We start from the raw sequence: 16,102 nt of genomic DNA, 5'->3' as shown, positions 1-16,102 counted from the left end.
CAAACCGCACAGTTGTCTGGGTTGCTAACGACTTCTTGTGGACATTCTAAAAGCTTCCCTGGAAATACATTACGTCCATTGCTTACCATTGGCTTTGTGGTTTGTAACTCATAGCTGCTTGCTGGCTTTATTTGCTTTAGGCTGTCTAGCTTGAGTTCGTCGCTCCTGTGGGCCGTACCCGGTTTACTGTATTCTTCCAGGTTTTCGCTTTCTTTAAATGTGTTTAAACCTTGTTCTTATCTTGTCATCTTGTCTTATCTACACAATTCCACTCTGTGCCCCTCCACTCCAACAACAGTCTACACAACTCCCCTCTGCGCCCCTCCACTCTGCAACATTCTATCCCAAGCTACACAACTCCACTCCTGCCCTATCTACCCCACTTCATTCCAGTTTTCCCCACTCCACTCAAATCCACCCCACTCAAATACCCCAATCTACCCCATGTAAATCTACCCCATGTAAATCCACCCTACCCAAATCTAACCCATTCGACCCTACTTCAGTTTACCCCAGCCATCTCCACTCAAGTCCAATCTACCCCAGTCTAACCCACTGCACACTACTCCAATCTACCCACCCCACTCTATCGCAATCTACCCACTACACTACCACAATCTACCCACTACACTGTACCACAATCTACCCACTACACTGTACCACAATCCAATCCACCACACTGTACCACAATCCAATCCACCACACTGTACCACAATCCAATCCACCACACTACATTCAACAAACTTTTAGCCATGCTGAAGAACAGCCACACTTGTGTACAACACTGCTAAGACACATTGCCAAAACCAATAGACCCATTGGCTTAGCCAATGCTTGTTTTTTCTTAAGCTCTCCACGGGGAGTGCATGTGTTTTCCTACTCTTTCCCATTTGCTGCTTTCCCCCTCTCAAATTTCCCCCCCCCTTTCTTCCCCATCACCCTGCGGTGCTTCAACTACAAGAATTTTATTTAACTCTTTTTCTGAGGACCCAGTAGCTGCCAGTTGCTGCTGGGACCTAAAATGCGATTTTGTGCATCTCCATTGCTCATTCTCCTTTGTCTACCACCCACCTGCTCCCCTTCCACTCCGCTGTTGCTTTTCTAACCCTCACTAGCTTCATTGTTTTTCTGCAAAACATCTCTTTATTGAAGGTTTGTGGTGAAAAGATGACCGCAAAAGCCATGATGCCTTGAACGCAGCAAGCCCACACTATCCCAGGACATTAGGTGAACAGGAGCCACCACAGCTGATGAAAGTAGATGCATACTTCACCTATAGTAATAAGGCGGCCAGAGAGCAAAGGTATAGTGATGGAGTACCAGTGCATCATTGTTAGAAGACCCCCCCCCCCCCTCAACAGCTTAACAGAAAGAGGAAAGAAGAACCAAAAAAGCATGCACAATACAAGAAGCGTATCATACTGAGTTAGAAACACTTCTCCTATAGATTCTCATGTCCCTGAAGTACAAGGAGTAGGATCTGTTGGGGGGCTGGGGGGAGAGGTGACCATGATCGCGACTAGTAGGCGAGGCTCCGACGAATAGCTGGAGAGCTTTAAGTCTAGGTGGCGTAAGACGGGTTAACTTCTCTTCTGTGTAAGCTGTTCTGTAGGAAAGTGATTCCATGGCTAGAACTTGCCACAGGCATGTGAACCATGGGGCTGATGGGTAGCAGTTTTTCAAGTGCAATACTGTAAGTTGCTTAGCCGAAACTGTGCGGTTATCGAAATTCCTCTTATGGCCTGGGAGCACCAGATTTGGTTTAATTGTCACCCTACCCCCATCCTATTGCTACTGTTCGTATGGAACCCTTAAGGATTGATGGGCCACCTGGCCTGTGTTGGCCGGTTTTACTCCATACCCACAATATGCGAAAGCCACTGTGGCGGAAGTATGTTTGTTGTATGCTCAGGTTATTCTCCTTTATAGACACTTGATCCAATTTAATGCCTGTGCTTTTCTCGCGACTCCACCGGGTACTGCGGCACCGGTGCAGCCTGCACAGGGTTGGAGGTCTTGTTGTTAGCCCTGTTATTATTCATTTGGTCCTGGGCAAACGTCTTCAAAATCGCGAGGACTTTCCCTTTTGGATTGCTCAGAAAATTGACCAGTTTGATGCTGTTTTTCCTCTTATGGGTCTTGTGGAGAAGCATAGGACCCTTACCATTTGCTTGCCTTGTGGTCTGATACCACCCTTTGCCGACTGCAACACCAGGGGGACGTGTTTGCCTCAGTGTATATGCTTTGCTATGGCACCCCCTCATGAGCTTTCTTCCAAGCGTTCTCAAACAGGTCAGAACGAACATGGGGCAGGTCCTGCCCTAGATATGGGGATGAAGTTGATGGGTATTTTTCCTGTAGTCTCCGAAGTGATTCTTTCTAATGTTAAAGGTGAAGCAGCGTCCCTGAGTGTACGCCAACGCCTTTCCACATTGGCTGACTTTGTCCGGGAATGTCAGTTGCTGATTATAATTGCCGATGTTTATGCATCCTTGGGTCGCAAAAACTTGGGGGTTTGACCATCTACCCAATCTCAAGGTAAGCCCTCTCCTGAAAAGGAGGGTCATCCTGTCTTTCCTAAAAAGACATGGGACAAATCTAAGCAGCAACAGAAGCTCAGGTCTCATGGTGGGTCACCGCCACCGGATGCTTCTGAACATAGATATGATTTACGGGATTGCTCTAAAACTCAGAGGTTTCAGGTTCCTGATCCTTATTCTCTTGTCTTTTCAGGATTCGTCTGATCAACAGTACGACAGAGGAGTGCAGCAGGGTCGCAGTCAGGGAAGTCTGTGCAACCCAAGCTGGACCTTCAGCGCTCTTTTGATGTGAAAGTTGAGAGAGGAACCAACTCCATATAGGGCCCCATTCCAGAAGCAGAAAGTTGCTGCATTAACAGCGAAATATGCCCCAGACGGTGAGAACCCTCCTCCTGGACAGGAGTTGGGCAGTGGCTCTCCTCATCAGCGTGGCGTAAATTACTGTGGTGTGCCAGACACTCCACCAGTTTCTAGAGGAGAAAGCAACTGACACCTTTGTTACTGTTGAAACCGCGGACACCCGCGTGGCTCCACCGGATAGACTTTACCATATAGATATCCAAATTGAAGGTGACATTAACCGCACCATTAATGCCATTTTTTGGACAACTTAACGTATGATATTTTGCTGGAGGAGGTCGACTGGCCTCCCCTGTTTATTCTTGTGTGTCCTCGAGGCGAGGATATGATCATTTCATCCTTTTTAGCAATTCGTCCCTTATGAGACTAATTTTGCTTATGCTTCTAAATGGGCTCTTGCTTTAGCCCCTGCCTTATGCCACAACCAGGCTGGATGGGATAAGGATGTTGTTCCCATACGTTCTGCTCCTCGGCCACAGCCTCCATATCTGATCAAACGTGAAGCTAAAGCATCCGTCAAAGAGGTTCTTACTAAATTAGAATATCAGGGGGTAATTGAACTCTGCCTCTGCAATTAATTACCCCTTTTTTCTGTTTTGAAACCTGACTGTTCTTAACGCATAATTTTGGAATATAGACGTTTGAACAATCATACACGTACTTTTGCAGTGCAAAACACGGAGTGCATCATTACTCAATTTCATGCGTAAACAGTTTTAAACTGCACTCGATATTTCTAATGGATTTTTCAGTCATAACCTGGCTCCTGAGAGCCAGGACAGGTCCGCGTTCATTGCCCTCGGTTCGCAGAAACTACCCATGCGGTATAAGAATAGCCCAGGGGCTCTTTGCAGCACGTATTGTATCCATTTTGCATATGGATCCTGACAGTTTTTCTTATGTCGATTACATTTACCTGACGGATGATGGATGAAATCCGATCTCGCGAGAGTGGATCACATCACACTGTTCGCTGCTCTTGGCTACACGTTCAATTTTGTGAACTAGCATATTGCGTTTCTGGCACTTCTTTTCTTGGTTATGAATTGACGAATGAAGGTAGGGGTTTAGCATCCCATTTTTGGGAAAAATGTGCACAATTGCGGCCTCCAACAACATTTAAACTCCAGTCTCTACTTGGTTTTCTGAACTTCGACATGACTTACATTAGTGACTGTGCTTAGCGTATCAAACCTCTGTATGCTTTGATACAACCATCCTTTTCTGCCTCCTCCTTACTTCCGGAACACACTGCAGTGTTTTGTGCTTTACTGTTTGATTTGCTTGCGACGCAATACTTTCAGACTAGGCTGAATACTACCAATTTGGTCATCACGATTGGCTTCACCTATGTGACTTTCAATGCGGGCAACACTGTCCCTATTGCTTATAAATCACTCCTGTATATTCCTGCGGAACTGCGTTTCTCTTCTGTTGAAAGAAGCTTGACTGCTGTGCAGGTGGCTTTTCTAAAAAAAAGTCATCTTGCTCGAAGTAAACTCATTTTCGTCGTATCACCTGTGCCAGCCTTCGAGGCGGTCACAAAGGCTAGTGTTCCTAATTCATAGAGCACTGCATCCTTGTTGGATTCAATGGACTTAGTCTTTGACGTCCGTTGATGTCAGTTTGGTTTTTGATCCTTCCTTGCAAGAGCTCCTTAAGTATGAACACGTTCACCCTTTGCATTCTTCGGTTCTTCCTCTTGATCAGTACAAATGTATCACTTACACTGATGGTTCTGCTCAACTGGCCATTGATTCTAAACCCGATTACTCTGCAGCTTGCGCTATTGTCGTGGACTTGATGAAAGATGGAGTTTTACACTCTATCTTGGTTCATACCTAGTCCCTTAGTGACTGCACAGCCCAGCTGGCCGAATTGAGGACTCTCCTTTTAGCTCTTGAGTATGCACATTCTAAATTGTCCACCCTTGTTGTTTGATTCTTTCTATTGTGTACAGTACTTCAATGACAATTAGATCTTTTTAGAAACTAAATGATCTTCAGGGTTCTAATGGTAGCACTATAAAGTATAAGACTCTTTGGGTTTGAGTGACCGCTCTTAGAGAACGCCTGCCACTTACACATGATTTACATACATTGGGCCATCAACGTGCAGGAGCGCACTCTGTTGGGAATTCGATGGCTGGTGAAGCAGCCAAATTAGCACTAGCCACAACTAAAGTAGCCGCAGTTGCACGTTCTATGATTAAAATTGATGATGACATTCTGGCGGCCATTGCCGCAACTCAGGGTGGCACTCCCTTTCCTCAGGGATTTCCTTCTAAATATAATTATCAGTTAACTACTGAGAGAGTTCCTTTTGTGTCCATTCCTGGGGTTGTTGATCGTCTGATTCCCAACCTTGACCGTAGGCAATCTTGGATAGTGGCCGCTCACGAAGGCATTTATTCCGCACATGCTTGTGTGATTGCCACAATTTATCTTGGTGGCGTGATTTATACCAGCACACTCTACAATATGTCTTGTGCTGTGAAATTTGCCAACAAATTAAGAGTACTACTGTGTCGCGACCACCTCGGACACCTTTTTATTTTTAATCCGCGGTATGGCTGCATTTATCTGGATCATTGCGGTGCTCTTATATCAGATAATGCTTTCAAATATATTTTGGTTGCAGTGGATTCTTGCACTAGGTTCCTCTGAGTCTGGCTACAGAGCTCTGCTGATACTCGTACTGTTATAAAAGATTTGCATGTCTTTGTCGGATCTTATGCCTGTGGCAATTTCCATTCGGACCAGGGTCTGGCTTTTCGCCTCTAAGGCGTACCGTGATTCGATTATGTCAATGGGAGTGCAGGTACATTTCTCGTCTACATATAGGCTCTCGGGCAATTCTGTTGTGGAGTGGATGAACCATGACTTAAAGCAATCTTTAGCAGCAAGGGTATTAGGTACAAGTCGTGGCTGGTTAACTCCTCTTTATGGGGTTCATTGTGCTCTTAATAATCTCCCTAGATCTCATGGTGGGCAGACCCCGTATGAAATACTCTTTGGCAAGAGATGTTTGTTTCAGACCTTAATGGTATAGATGTTGTGGCGGCTGCAGCAACCTTTGACTTGGATAACCACTGCGTTGTCTTACAGGATCTACAAACGTGTTGTGACGCTCTGGCTACAACCCATTTGCCTTCGCCTCAGCCTTCTAATGCAGTGCCTCTGATCCTTATTTCTTGCTGGCTGGCTTCCTAAAGTTGGAGAATTTGTTCGTGAAAAGGTGGTGATCAAGAAAGAATTCTGTCCCTCCTACCGTGTTCCAGTGCTTGGTCTTCAGGATGTCTGAACTGTTATTTTACCTCAACTCCCTGGATACAAAGTTAATCACTTTGTTTCCATTGAACAGGTCAAGTTACACCATTTGGCTAATACTCAATAGTATGCCTCTGGGTGTCCCAGGGTGGATATTCCTTTACAGCCTTGCGAGCTCTGTTACTTCCGATTTTTCCCAGCTGCAGGAGGGTGGGGTGGGGGGGCATGTTGAGTCTTCAGTTTACCTGGTACCTGATTTACCTTCACCCTCCACAATGGAACTAGTTTATTCTGATCCACCGCTCGAGGCCTCTTTGGGAGTGCAAGCCTTGGGTATACATCCAGAATCTCAGCATCCTTCAAGCTGAGTTCCTCTGCTTACTATATCGATCAAGATAATTTTTCTTCAGACAGTTCTTTATTGTCTTCTATTTTAACCCCATCAGCAGCGCAGATTTGTGTTTTTATCTCCTGGTTAAAACGCACTTATTTGCTTCCACCTTGGATCTATGTCTGGATCGTGTTTTCCATGGTATATTTGTTCATGTGCATTGGATTTGTTACTTTTTTCCTTTTGATTAATGGCCACTACCTCCCGGACGTCCTGCTGCAGAACGTATCAGCGGGGTGTTTGCCCCACATTCTCCTCTCATAAAATGAAGAGACCGTCCCTTGTTAACATCTGAGGTCCCAGTCACTGATAGAATTGTATGGGATAGAGTACCATTTAATGTATTCAGTCCTACGGAGACCCTGCAGATACCATATGTAGCTCGTGACTCCGTGGGTGATGTGATTGTGCCCAGGTTGCAATCGGATGTTTGGGTTGTTGATGCTGTAAATTCTGTGTTTTCCGAATTGGAATATTATACTGTCTGATACTGAGGATTTATATTTAAAGTCTAACTATGCTGATTTATTCTGTTATCACCATTATGGACACTGTTTTGTGAATAGAGGTAATGGACAGCGTCCTCAATTTAATTCTACTCAATGGTGAAATTGCCCAACTCCATCTTAGGGTAGTTCCAATACACAAAAGATGAGGTACACTTATTTTACAGGTTATGACTTCAATGCATGTCTGAATCCTATGCACATTATCTTTCTTAATGACACAGTAAAACAGACTACTTGTCTGAGGTTGGCGAAGATAAAAGAACTGAATACTCCCACTATTCCATCCTTGCCCCTCTTTGATAATTGGAAATCTTATACAAATTATACTGAAGACCAACTAAATATTATGATATGAAACCGTACATTTAATTCCACTATGATGGCTCAGATTGGGTGGTCATTATGGCCTTTGAGCACGGATGTTTGTCATTCTCATTTCGTGGACACTACTTCTGGGTTCAAATTAAATACACCTGATCCACGTTATCCAAAACACCGCATCCCAACACTGTTGCTACTTATTCCGTAGGTAAATTATGTCAGCAATAGTTCGAACATTCCACATTGTCTGCTGTGAAACATCTTTCTCCGATTTCCTTTTGGGACCAATATTCCCTTATTCGATAACATTTGTTTTTGCAGCATATAACGAACTTTGGAAATTGACGCAACTGGAAACTTCAGTACGTTTACCCTAAATTGATCAAGATAATTTAGATCAAGTGCTTGTAATTTAGATCAAATGCTTGCTGTGGTCGACAACAGTATTAATACATGGTCTTCTAGTATTTATACTTTAGATAACATTGTTATCTGTAATTGATATTGTACAAACTGAAGTGTGTACCCTGTATCATGGTCAGAATCAACTTAGATCAGTTATGCAATTTGGCTGGACACTGCAAACCCTTAAGAATGGATGCATTCCTTGGCATTATCTAAAATGTAGCGCATTGTTCTTACCATTTAATTTTACACCTATCCAACAATCAATGGCTATGAAAGACGCTAGTTAAACCATGCTACATATAGAGAAACTTGAACAACCTCCCTTCACTGAAGCGGAAACTCATTCTGCGGTATGGTTAGTACACAGGGTTATCTCGTTGGCCATCACGAAGTTTCAGTTCACTGCCTGCATGAAACACTTTCCCATAGGTAGATATGAACCCCTTGGGAGCAGCTACATACATGAGTTATGGCGCCTGCCCTTTACTTATCGTTGTCAACTGCCGGAGAGAAGTTTTTCTTACAGGAGAAGGGTGCGACTCCACTGCCGGTCATTCCTTTGTGTGCCAACCAGTAAAAATTAATGGTGTTTGTGTCTGCCACCAAGCTGCTTATTTGAAAGGGTCTCCTGTTCCCCTCAATTATTCCCACTCACACTGCTTTCAAATGGCAGTTATCTCTTCCTTAATAAACAGGACTGGTGCGGTCTGCGGACGGGAATCCCGTATGTTTTGTCTGTTACCCAGTTCGTTACTTGTAGCAACAGCATCCTGTTGCCCCCTCCACATGGGAGTGTAGATAGTTCGTTGTAGCCTTCCATTCCAACTCTAAAAACTGATTTCCGTAAGCGAAGCAGACTCAAAACTTTATTGTTTCAACAAGAAGTGGCTCTCACGTCGGCACAAGAGCCCTTCGAATTGCAGGTGGCGAGACCAGCTAGTGAAATTAGTCATTGTTAAACACATCTCCCCCCTACACTTCAGGTAAGTGATACATCAGATATTTAATGCGTCTGATACCACAAGCCTGGCACACTTTTTTTTTTTAACTTGTGGGCTCCGGCCTTGTGACATCTTTTCAAACTAATTTTGGAGTAATCCCAGCTGTTATACATTATATCTTTTCATCATTGTGTTGTTCCTACTATTCCGCAATGGCTGCTCCATTTGTGGTCCTTCCCGGACAGGCGTTGCTGCAACTGTATCGTGAGAGAACGCTACAACTTTTTGGAAGGGTGCCCTTAGACGCTTTTGATGCAGAATTTTGTCTAACCTTCCTCTGTTTACTTCACGTGTGCAACCTGTGTTCCACTGTATCCAGTGCCTCTTGCAATGGGCCCTGGACATCTGACTGGCTACCCCATCTTATGCTGCCCTAGATTTTGAACTGTTGATGGGTCCCTTTGCGGCCCATAATCAGGACTGTTCTTGGGTATGCAGATTGCATACAACCCAGCAACTGTGGCTCAATGATTAGAGCGGCAGACCCTGATGCAGAGGTCTAGCCCGGGACCAGGGTTCAATTCCCTGCCTCGGCGGGTCTTGGGCTCAAAAATTCCACGGACCTGATAATTCTCGCCTCGGTGCCTATTCCAATCTTGGAGTCCCACTCTGCAACTCTGGGCAATAGCTTGCTTAATCTCCACAACGGCCCCCACAACGCTAAGGATGCCTGGCCTCCACCTTGGGGGTGCCCAGGAGTGGACGCCTCACAGGGAAAGCCAGGATGGGTTCCACAGCGGTATTCGTACAAGCGCTGCCCGGAGGTGATCCCTGTGGAACTGTGCAGTGTCTTCTGGATCTCCTTTTCATCGACATCAACACAGGTTGTCCTTTCATGGTGGTGTTGACAACTGGATACGAGGAGCATGTTTGCTCCTTTAACTTGCTCAACTGGACGGCTGACATTCCTAATTTGGAAGGTTTGGGTTTCATACTGGAATCCTTGTCTTTTCACTTGGCATCCTATATCATGGGTCCCGACGATATGCTGTAATTGGATGCTTTTTTACTACAAATGTTTGCTTCCAATTAGGCCTAGTCTCTAAGTGGCACGGACTACAAGCTATTCTGAATGCTTTGGTTCTGCTTATCACCGGAGTCCTGTCGTCATTGTGGTGCTACCACCCTGATCATTGGAGGGTGTCATGTGTCCCGGGCAGGCCCATTGTTGTTTTCCTTATGTTAGCATTAGCACATTGCAGATTATACTCTGCTTTGCACACGTTATTATACAGACGTTTTTTGATTTGTGCCACACTGCACTTTCACACACAAACTGCTGTTCACATTCTGTTCTTTCTGGAGATTTATTCTGCACACGGTAGACAAGGTCCAATAACAATGCCCCCTTTTTTTTTTGTTCTGATCAGGCATTAGCACCTAAATAAAAACACATCAATGCATCTGTTTGGGAACACGTACTTTGTCATATAACTATGCACAGAATAGGTAACACACTTGGAGAGGGATCTTTCCAGGGACGAGGTCGTGACAGCACCTGAGATGTAGAACTTTCATCTTTGCATTCTAAGGCATGGGGTCTGCTGCCAGCACCCCGAGATCTTCTGAATATAATCACTTTTCTTCTGTAGAAGTGGAGGGGGTTAGGCTACCCTGTGTTGTATAATACAGCTCCTTATGATTTTTGGACTATTTACTATGCGGACTGTATTTGTGTTAGGCATCTTCTTACTTATTGTGGCACGTATACTGCATACTAGAGCACGATAGTTACAATTTTAAGTTTAAATTTAAACTTTTGTCTTCTCACTATCAGATCTTTTTGTGCACAAGTACTAGTGTGAGAGCGAAAGTGTTGTGTTCTGGGGTGTCTAATCACTTGTTCCTCTGTGAGTGAGTAGGAGGGCACGTGAGGCACAATATGTCGGTACTCGGGTGGTAGGATGATTCGGTCCCTGTCTAACAAGGCTCTATGATGCCAAGCATAGTTCTGGAACTCTGCAGAATCCCTGCACCAATTGTTGTTACTGTTATTTTACTTGTTTTTGTTGACACGTGCACCAAGCTCCGGGCTTACTTGGAGGGGTCACACTCTGTACACTAAGCCTCCCTCATGAGCAGGGATCACCTACATACATTTCCATAACCATTCTGCACATCATTTTCCCTCAATGTACAACACTTGAATACCCCGCTCAAGTGCAGGGCATTGAAGAATTGGCTACGCCACAAAGAGGTGGACGTGGCACTACTACAGGATACGCCAATGAATCTGTACAAAACGCCTTCACCCCTATTGGTACCCTACACAGTTTCACCCAACTTCTACTCGTAAGTCCCGGGCGGTGGCTATTCTCGGACCAGATCCCTCCTTCAAACTAGACCGCACATACAGAGATTGAGAGGGACGACGTGGGGATACATGGCATGTTTGGTTCTACCCAGATGACTATAACTTCCACATATGTCCCCAATGGGGACAAGGAGGAGTTTTACACTGAACTTTGTCTGAGGCTCTCCCTCTTTGCAATGGGTGATGTGATATGTGGGGACTTCAATGTCCCACTAGACCCAAGACTTGATTGCTCTCACCCCTGGCAGGGTGAACCTCACACACCCACTGCTTTAACCCAGGTGATATTCGACCTGGCCCTAGAGGATGCCTGGCGGCCACAACACCCTCTGGAACAAGACTACACGTTTTATTCTAACGTTCAGACTATGCACTCATGACTTGATTATTTCTTGGTCTCCCAGTCCCTGCTCGCCAGACTTGAGGACACTAAGATGTCTAATCACGCCCGATGTGGCTGTCAACAGGCCCCGTTTTCCCATAGAGACCATTTCTAAGGCCATGGGTCATCCGTGAAGTCACGCTCTGAGACCAAGCCTTCTGAAACCGCATTAAAGATGTAATCTAACATTACTTCACTGACAATTACACCATCAAGGTGTCCTGTGCAACTCTGTAGGTGCTGCGAAAGTGATCTTCAGAGGAGGGCTTCGCTCCTGTACAGCAACATTTGAACGAGCAGCCAAACTCTGCAAGCCTAAACTGGAAACACAGATGCAATAAGCTGAGGTGAGAGACAGAGAGGGGGTATCACTTGTGACCCTGCTGGATTTGTGACAACTTAAGGGCGAACTCTAGCACATTTTGATAACTGAAGCAGCTAAAAAGCTGCAATACATCAACCAAAATTGCTATGAACGGGGATAAGGTGGATCAGCTCTTGGCCCATAAATCACGCATACTCTCCACTTGCAATCACATCTGGTAGATTGACGATCGAAAGGGCAGCCTTCAACAAGAGACTCGCAACATGATTTCAGTCTTTTACCACTACAATTCAGCTCTCTGCCAGGCCCAATTTCTATGACCAACATCAAGCTCATTGCCTTCTTACTTTCCTACCCCCTCAAATAGAGATGAGGAGTTGCTCCTTATCGAAGAAGACAGTTTGAGGCATGTGTAGCTGAGATACACATTCTTTGCATGCTCCTGCCATCTAGTGTTGGATTCAGATGTGTGCAAGTTGTTTTTCTTTGAAGAAGTCTTTTGAGTCACAAGATCGAGTGGAGACTCCTCTTGGTGATAATGCACATGGGCACCGACTCCTTTGTTTGATTGTTTTCTCTCTGGCGTCTGGTTCCGACGTGTGTGCTTGCGCTCTGGGTCGTGACCTTACGGATCGCTTTTCGGTTCCCAATCCACTCTAACCCACGCGGTATTGGTTTTGACCAGGTTACTGCTCTACGTATCGAAGGACAATCGCCCCCTGGATCCACGCGCCTCTACTGTGGCCCCTCTAGGGCCTCAAATAATCTCCACCAGGTACTTCACAATGGCCCTCCTGCTGATGGAATGGATGCCTTTGCATTTTTGTCCCTTCTGCCACGCAAAATACCCATGTACAGACTACCATCAGGTCTGTAATCTGTTTGTGTCACCAGAACACAGGGAAGCAGATTGCGAAGTCTGTTGAGCTTCCGCTCCAAAAAGACTCTCCGGGATCGACTAGCATGCTGGTTCAAACTGCAGCTGAGGGCCACCAACAACACTCCCGACCTCTTCGTCCACAAAGACATTGGAGAACGCCCATCAACTTCCATAGCTGAGGAGAAAGCATTCTCTGTTGAAGACCGCTCGGAATCCGAACATAACCAGGACTTCGAAAACAAAAGCACCACAGCGGAGGTTGAAGCAGGGAGTACTCTGCCCCCTGCCCCTCAGCCCTAGGTGGAACACCATGAAAAACATCTTCTAGAAAAAGAGGTATTTGGACTGCCATTGCCTCGTGGCCATGGTCGCCACTGAACGACAGGCTTGTAAGCCCCGCCTTCCAACTCTGCTCCGAGACACCAGCCGAAGCCTTCAGCATCAACACCCTCGGCATAAACACCCTCCGCATCTACCTGCCAATCTGTACCGAGCCAACCTTCCACATCTTCAGCTCCGAGCGTAACTTAGACGCCAAAGCTCAAACTCTGCACCAAACTAAAAGCTTCCAAGCTGGGAGCGTTGCCAAGCGATCCAACATGGCGGACGCACACTGGGCGAGCTCCCGCAGCCCCATTCATCATCTTGGTTGCTGGGTACTCTGATCGCCTCACATGCACCCGCGGTGACTGCACTGCCGGAGGTCCATCGACTTTTGGTCCGGGGCTGTTGTGGCGGAGTCTAGTGCCACACGGCTGGCTGTGCCGCATCGGGCTCGGCAGCGGGAGTGGTGGAGTGCCAGTCTGGTTTTAGGTGGCTACTTCGGGCTGCGGTAAAGCCCCGGAGCCCACTCTGCTGCGGCGGCTGGTGGTCTGGGCCTGATTGGGGGTGCGGTGTTGGGAGCAGCCGGCGCCGCATCGGTTTTAATGGCTGCTGAGCCAGCTGGTGCATGTGGAAGGGAGTCACTCAAGCCTCCTGGCGGTGGTGGCGGTGCTTCGAAGCAATGGAGAGGTTGCCTGAGTTCAGTGTCTCGGCGCAAAGGGACAGATTAGGTTTGCGACCTTCCTGCTTGCTGGCCCTGAACATGCGGGCAGCCTACTTGTGGATGAGAGGAAGCTGTTTCAGTCCACACAATACTGTAGTTGAGGTGTGGTGTACCCCTGGAAGCGGCCAGGCTAGGTCCTGGTGCGGCTTGTGGCCTTGGGAAGGCCCCCCCCGATCCCCTCCACTTGCTGAGTGGCTGGTTGCACCTCCTATGGCCTGTTAAACAGATACTACTGCCACACTACAGGAGCCCCTGGCCCCCTCGGACGGCGTGCATTGTCCCTGTCTCGGTCAGTCATGGTGTGACCGCTGAGTTCACGGGCCTAGTCCTCCCTCCTTATGCAGCAACTGGGCCTGGGGCCCCTGGTGTCCCTTGCATCATGACTAAAGATAGGCCCCACAGCTCTGCCTCTAAACAAAGCACTATGAACCGCTTCACTCGTGGTGAGGGCCGACTCGCCTTCTCCATCACAGTCCAAGTATCTCCAAGACGTATCACCACGGGGATCTCCAGAAATGGCACAGGTGGCCAAGATATGGGAAATGACACCTTTGGTACACCACCACAAGATGACCCCAGGAATGCATAAGACCTAGACCCTCCAGGGGACACTGCCACTGATTTATATCCAGCATGCCCCTCATCTCCTAATGATTCTGCTACATACCAGGAATTAAAAGGCAGGGCCACAGCTTTCCATGAGGTTAAATTGCACAAAGAACCTCTAGAGGAGGATTTTCTTTTTGAACCTTCACAGCAACACAGGGGTACACATTTCCTACCTATGTTGAAAGGTATTATGCGTCACACAGGCGACCTCTTCAAAGTCCCTGTCAGTGCCCTTGTCATAACACCAAGGTTCAACAAAGTATAAACTCTCTCCCTCAAACCCTATTTTTTTTTTTATTATCGGAGGGCAGGCCAAACCGTACTCATTAGTGGTCACCAGTGCTCGTAAAAGAGCAAACTCCCAAACATCGAAGCAGCAGGAAAGAGTACCTGCCCAATCAGCAAACCATTGACGCATTGCCAACTCTCGGGGTTTGCTAGCCAGATATGAGTGTGCTCACTGTGATGCGATGGAGGAGCTCAGAATAAGGGTACAGGAACTTATCACAGAGGGCAGACTTCTCTCCAACACTTATCAGATGTGCCCTTGATACAGTTGACACAGCGGCACAAGGAATCCATACTAGCATCCTACTATGCCACTATGCTTGGCCACATATTTCAGGCTTTCAGCCAGAGGTCAAGCAAAGCCTCTTAAATACCCCTTTTGACAAAGAGCAGACCGGTTAATGAGGCCCTAGAAAAAATTAAAAAGGACCAAAACGGTGAAAGCCACGGGAACCCTCCAGACAACTTCACCTCAAGACTCCTTTTACTGCTCCAGTTATCGTGGAGGCTCCAAAACGACATCTCTGGAAATCTCCACCTCTTACTAACCAGGCCAAAGTCAGTTTCCCCCCCCAGAGTTTACTACAGAGGATCCTATATGGCCAGCAATACTAAAGATGGAGGCAAAGGTGCTTCCCCATGCGGGGGGGGGGGGGGGGACCATCCGCAAACAGTGACTTCCCTCATCTTCCACCTGACTACATCTGTCAGGTGTCTACAACTGTTTCTACCCACATGGCAGTCAATAATATCAGACCACTGGATGTTGGACATTATTCAACATAGTTATTTTCTGGAGCTCATTACCACATCTCCCAACATACCAACTTGCACCCACTGGTTATACCGGAACATCAAGCGCTGTTCAAACAGGAAGTTTAAGCTCTTCTTTTCAAAGGAGCTTTAGCACCCGTCCCTCTACACCATCAAGGATCAGGATTATACTCCCTAAATTTCTAATCCCCAAAAAGAACAAATCTCTACACCCTATTCTAGAACTACGGCCCCTAAACCGCTACATTCTGTCAGAGCACTTTCATATGGTCACGCTCCAAGATGTGATCTCACTCCAACAAGGTGACTTTCTAGCAGCCCTCAATATAAAAGACACCTATTTCTATATTCAAATACACCCATCTCATTGCAAATACCTCCGGTTTGTGATAACAGGAAAACACTACCAATTGATAGTCCTACCCTTCGGGATCCCTACTGCACCGCAAGTATTCACCAAGTGTTTTGTCTGTGCAGATGCGCTGCTACCACTGCTAAACATTTACGTAGTCCCTTGTCTGGACGACTGGCTCTTCAAAGCCTTTACTCATCATCTATGCCAGCAACATACACAAGCTACTATAGATCTCCTTCAACTGGCATTTGCTGTCAATCCCACAAAACCCCATCTTCAACCTCAGCAAATACAACCATATCTGGGGGCAATCCTAAACACAAACCTAGGA

The 16,102-nt window shown here is 46.5% G+C and overlaps 1 protein-coding gene across 1 annotated transcript in view; it reads left to right on the top strand.

Annotated features, from left to right (window-relative positions):
* The window catches only part of LSM1 (LSM1 homolog, mRNA degradation associated), a 260,403-nt gene that overhangs the window by 155,337 nt on the left and 88,964 nt on the right, over window positions 1–16,102 (top strand). The window lies entirely within an intron of this gene.

The sequence above is a fragment of the Triturus cristatus genome, chromosome 11, assembly GCF_964204655.1.
Source record: "Triturus cristatus chromosome 11, aTriCri1.1, whole genome shotgun sequence".
Taxonomy (NCBI): Eukaryota; Metazoa; Chordata; class Amphibia; order Caudata; family Salamandridae; genus Triturus; species Triturus cristatus.
This window is presented reverse-complemented; position numbering and strand designations above follow the sequence as displayed.